The following is a 6,227-nucleotide window of genomic DNA, read 5'->3' as shown; positions in this document are numbered from 1 at the left end:
CATATACAACGTTAGTTAGCCTGGTCGACCCAATCTCCATTCAGAAAACAAGCATTTTAAAAGGTTTTTCGCCTGCCGTCTTGTCTGCAGACTTGTCAAGCATTAATTCATGGTTTTTACTAAACGGTATCAGTATGTTGTTACTTCGGCATCATTTAGAAACGTGTATTACAATTTAATCACGGTAAAATATGTTCATTTTGTTGTAGTTGTAGCTCCCGAGCCAGCGCGTCTTGTTTGAATGATGCGAGTAAACACAGCTGGCAGCAGCTGTGAAACTCGAGCGATTAGAGCGAAGTCGCGTCCGGTGTGAAAGCAGCATTACAACGACCCCTGATAGATCTCGCGAGAATGTGTATAAATATAGATACATTTTCATAACAAAATAATGGGGTTGCTATAGCAATGGTAAATCATTGTTAATAATTATTGTGAGGAATAATTAACATTAACATGTGATCAGACAGTCCCTCACATACAGTAAATTAATATGTATTCTGATTATTATTATTAATAATAATATTATCATTAAAGGTGAACCGTGCAATTATGTTATTCAGGAAGTTTGTATCAAACAAGTAGCCCTTCGTATTACTCAGTACCCTTGAAGTAGCCCTCGGTGACAAAAAGGTTGGTGACCCCTGCTCTAGAGACTGCACGCGTCTCAAACAAGCCTAGTTTGTTTACAAAATTGCGGCGCAACTTGGTGGGCGGTACCCTGGAAAGGAATCTCTGGGTGAGAAAATCTCTGCCTGAGAAATACAAGGTGTGGCGTGTGAGCGTGTGAATGGAGTGAAATGCGTGTGTCTCACGCCAATTGCGTGAGACTTGAGAGCTCTGAATATAGCATGATAGGTCCACTTTAAATGAAGAATACTCCACCAGGCACCAACACAAGAAACACGTCCGAGTTCAAGTTGTGTTCCCCGGATCAGCCTCGCAGCTCAGCCCCTGTAGCAGCCTGGAGCTAACGAAGCTAGCAGAGGGACAGAAAGCTAGAAGCAGCAGTCACCGCAGAGACCTGTCACTCAAGGTGACCACGCCCTAATTTATGCAAAAACGTTTAAACCTAATATAACTAAAAGGGATGCGTTGTAAAAAAATGCACTCCCCAATCCATTGTTATGAAGGTGGAATCTAACTATATCCAGAATAATTTGTATTGCACCCAGGGGTAGAAACATGTTTATTTCTGCTGTAAAGTTGGGCATTTTAACATCGGGGTCTATGGAAATTGCTCCTTTCTGCAGCCATCGGCCAATAGATGAACTGCAGTTTGTGGCACTTCCCGGCTCTGCCCCAGAGTTTGCCGCTTGGTCAGAACTAGAGACTATTTCTTCATAAGGAGAGCAAGATAAGATGATCTCCCTCTTCTTTGATTGACTGATGCTCTACCCAATCATCTGTCAAGTATTCTTTAAAGTGTCTGCCCATCTCCAAACAGTCTCCAAAGATGGCTTCTCAGATGGTTCTGTAAAACCAAACATTCTGGTTTGCCAGATTAGTTTGAATCAACATTGACGGTTAAATCCCCCCAAGCATGTCAGACGGCAAACACACAAGCAGGTAGCTTTGAGCTGGAGCTCTAAGCACAATCAGATAGGTGAAGCTGTAAATTAAACATTGCCATGTCGGTGGTTTGCATGAAGAGTGGTCTTTACACTCACTAAAACTGCATTGAAAATCCCCATATGTCAGACATTGCAGCAGGATTTACATTTCACCTTTGGTCTTTGGTAAATAAAACATGCCAAATAGTTCTATTGATTCTGAGGCTAGTCTACTTTGCATTCAGAATGCCTTCATAAAGTTCTGGCAATACAATTGTGGAGGAAATTATGTACTTGTCTGCTAATCCGTCAAATGGCCTTTACCAAAGCTACTTAAATATGTTGCGAAATGATTAAGCAAAAAACATGAAGCAAGTTGGTTGCTGCCATTTCATTTCCGAAGCTTTCCAAGCATCACGAGAAGAACAACATAGAGCTTCCTCTGCCACCATAGTTGCAAAGCAGGATTTCCATACAATAACTGGTTTCTGTCCCCCAGGGTTGAACAAAACCCAGAGTACAGAGGTTGGTTTCCCTCTCTGACTTTAGTATAAAATGATTCAGCTAAGGCTTTGCTGGGGATTCATCCCTGCACCACTGAGACTGCTTGTTTTTATAACTATGGTTTGGATATGGAACACTTTCTCACTAACTAATTCTGGTTATTCATAAAGTGTGAGAATTATATACCAAGGGCAATCTCCAGACATTTTACACAGCAGACATGCCTTAACGTTTAGCAAAAATCCACAAGCTTCCTCATTGTATCTTTTTTTTCTCTGTCTTTAGCTCGCAGTCTTCTTATTTATCTAGTACTCAGTTTTCATATAATCTTGTCGTGACATGGCCATTATTGCTGTCATTTATAAAATATTTTATATGCCTCCATTTATGGGGAACTGGGGGCTGTATGTTGGTGCAATGTAATTTGCACCATGTAGCATAGGAAATCGTGATGTCTGTGATGAGCAGTGGTATGAAACAAAACGACCACTTCTGCTTCCCTCTGCACAGGAAGAGTCAACAGAACCGCTTTGTTGTAATCACTTCTGTCTTTTAAATGAAACATATCACACGGAAGGGACGATAACAGAGGCCGTATGTGCTAGGTTTAAGACATGGAGTGACATTTCTGCTTATTTGCACATGAGTTCAAAGTATGGCTACCTACCATGTTGAGTAAAGAGTATTACACATAGTGTGCAGATACAGACAGTGCATGTATGGGCTGTTCGGAAGTGAATTTGTATCTCACTTAATGCAAAATAAATATATGGCTCTACGAGTGGTTTCACTCCGAGCCCTCTGACATTTGTCTGTAAGAAGAACAGAGACAAGTTGTCTATGTCGAACTAGATCAAGTTGGGTAAGATGTTTTAATCCTGCTTACACTGCTGCTATTCTCTATCTGACAACTGCAGGCGTTCAGTTGTGCCTCTATCGCTCTTAAAGAATGTAATGAATCAATATTGAATATCTGTCGGCTGCCTCGCTGCATCTGCTCCGTCAGTTGTTACTTCCTTCACCCTCTGAAGAAACACAAGTTTCACAGCTCTGGTTTCCTTGCGCAACACTTCAGTAACATACAGCCACAGTATAGGAAACTTTTAAGTACATTTTGTGGCTGGGGAATCTGACCAGTTGAGATAAAGTGAGGAGCTGCAGGCTGTCAACGGATGTCATTGGCCTTCTTGTTTTCCTTCAAACTTGCTATTGTGGTTCAGCCAGTTCAAATCACGTGTTTCCATTATGATTGATTCTTCCCTAACCACAAATACACTAGCTGCTAAATAATGTATTGTTTTAAGGTATAGAGACAACAGCTGAAGGAAAATATATCATGTAACTCCTAGAGCTGCAACGATAAGTCGATTGACAGAAAAATAAACTGCAACTATTTTGATTAACCAATGATTTGATTCGTGCAAAAGTGGTAGTAAATGTAGTTTGAGCCTCTCAAATATGGAGAGATCTTGCTTTTTCAGTGTTCTATCATATGCAATGGTCTGTTCAAAATAAAAGATCCACTATTTTCTGATTTTTTGATACCAAAATATTAGTTAATTAACGTAAGAAAATTATCTGTTGATTAATTGATAATGAAAATAAAAGTAAGCAGTCCTAGAAGGTTCTTTATTCAATGGAACAAGATGCTTTACAACATCTGATCAATTTGGATATTGCTGAAATAGTACAACTTCGCTGGTCTTCTTTGGGTGTTGTCTCTCCTCCAGGTCAGAGAAACAGGTCATTTTTCTGTGAGAGGGTGCAGAACTTAAGTTCCCTCCGCAGCCAATAGGAGAGACCTTGAACCTTACATATATCCAGCGCAGTACGTGCCTACATGGTAATTCCAGTACGATACCCAAGAAATGCTGGTATGATGTTTTGTGTAATTCCAATGAACCACATAAGCTGCATTCACTAAAACAACCTTCCTTCCGTATAGCCTCCCAATAATAGTTTTCCTCTTCTGTTTGTATCCTCTTTGCATTGTGATGAAATACATTGTGAGCTAGATTTTCTGTAGTGGCCACATTTTAATAATAATAGGTTACATCTGTATAGCGCCTTTCAAAGGACCCAAGGCCGCTTTACATGGTGAACAAACAAAAAAACAAAAGGGGCAAAATAAGAAAGTAAAACATTAAATAAATAGCAGTAGGAGAGAAGCAGGGGGACTGTGATGGGTTAGGGGTCAAAGGCCATGGTGAAAAGGTGAGTTTTTAATGATGACTTGAAGAGGTCCATGGAAGCAGGCATTTTAGACAGGTTAGCATGCCTAAATGTATGAACTAGTGATTACTGTTGTCTCCGTGTTGGCCCATGTGTAACTTGCGGCCTTCATCTTTTCTCAAGGAGTTGCTGACTTATTTGTGAACCCTTGAGGGAAGTTGTATAGGGGCTCAAGACTCTGATAATGCTGTTTCAAAAGATGTTTGAACTCTGACATGAATCCAAGTGTGGTTGAACCTAGAAATACAACAATTAGTTGATAGACAAAAAGGATTCATCAACTATTTCGATAATCGATTGAACATTAAAGTAATTATTCATGCAGAAATGCCTGAAATGCGGAGTTTTTCAGTTTTACACCATATTAGACCGAATTTCTTGGGTTTTTGACTGAAAAAACATGACATATAGATACTTTCATGAACTGGGATATACGTTTGATTAATGAATCGAGAAAAAAGTCTTCAGCTTATGCGATGTGAATTTAATCAATTTGCAGCTCTTGTTGAAACACTAACTGCCTTTAAGAAAGGTTAACGTGACGTGATGATCATCATAGACATTTGTTAAAGGTGACCTGTCATGCAAAATGCACTTTTGTACGTCTTTTATACATGAATATGTGTCCCCGGTGTTCCAGGGAACTCACCAAGTGTCAGAAAACACAACCCTCTCTGTTTTCCTCCATACCCAAATATCTTAAAAAGGGGCTGCAACGGATCTGATACAGACAGATCCAGATTTGAACACTTCTGTGACGTCACAGAACTGGCGCTACGGCTATTGGGCCAAGTCCACCAATCAGGAGGAGACAGCCACGGACATTGCCGTTGGAAAGCGCTGGAGACGCTGTAGTACATATGCCAGGCCTGTAGATGGTGCTGTTCTCACAGAATCAGCCCATGCAAAGACAGTGTTAAATTGAGCGAAATGAGGAATGGCTAAAATGCATGATCTGTTTGGTATTTTGAAAAATAAAAGTATAAATATGCCTTATATAGGTATGGTCCTACACTATGTTATTCAAATATAGCATGATATGTCCACTTTAAGTTAGTGTATCTACTTATCTGTACTGCATATCATTGAAAAATGTTGTCTTGCAACCTTAAACCCAAATACCAGTATGGCGTGGTTGAGTTTCTGGATAGTGATTCAGAATGAACTGTAACTCCTTCATGCTTTTACCGGGAATGTACTTGAGTGCAAAACCAGAAGTATCTGAAAGTACAAGTTGGTGGCTTCAGAGGTCTTTCTGTTCATGTATCAGTCAGTGCAGCAGAGATGAGTCACCACTGCCTATTTTCATGACTGGCCCTTCAGCATGTCCAGCACCTGCACTTTAAATTAATTTCCCCACACACTGTTGACTCGGTGTACAGTTCTTATCTCTGCCTGACTGAACTGAGCTACGAACCCCAACATTTTGACTATTTTCCCACATTCTGAGTAAACAGGGAGGGGCTGGACAAACTGTGACTCTCCCTCTGGTATAACTCTGGGCTAAAGGTGGATCACGGTTCTGTTATAACGGTAAACTGAAAAGAACAGACATCATTGATACCAGAAAGTTGCAGCCCATTTTTTATAGCAGACACTGCTTTGCATACTTGAGCACTTTTGGGGACAGGTATGTCAGACGAGCATAACCGCCTACAGAAGTTGCAGATAAAACTCCCCTGCTGTGTATCTACACTTGCAATAAAACATTTTAATCAGGGAAAAACACACCAGTCATACCTGAGAAAAGTCACACCCCTTTATATTAGTTCTATATTGTTAAGTACAACCTTTAGACAATGTAGACGCAACAGTGTTGACCGGGCTGCATGTACTCTTGGTATGTGCCAACCAGGTGAAGAAAGTTATGGTTTCCCTTGTGATTTCACTTCCTCTTGTTGTTGAGGCTAAAACAATCTGTCCTTCTGTGTGCATAGCTTG

The sequence above is a fragment of the Notothenia coriiceps genome, unplaced genomic scaffold (genome assembly GCF_000735185.1).
Source record: "Notothenia coriiceps isolate Sejong01 unplaced genomic scaffold, NC01 NC01_scaffold00011632, whole genome shotgun sequence".
Lineage (NCBI taxonomy): Eukaryota > Metazoa > Chordata > Actinopteri > Perciformes > Nototheniidae > Notothenia > Notothenia coriiceps.
Note: the sequence above shows the minus strand (reverse complement) of the source record.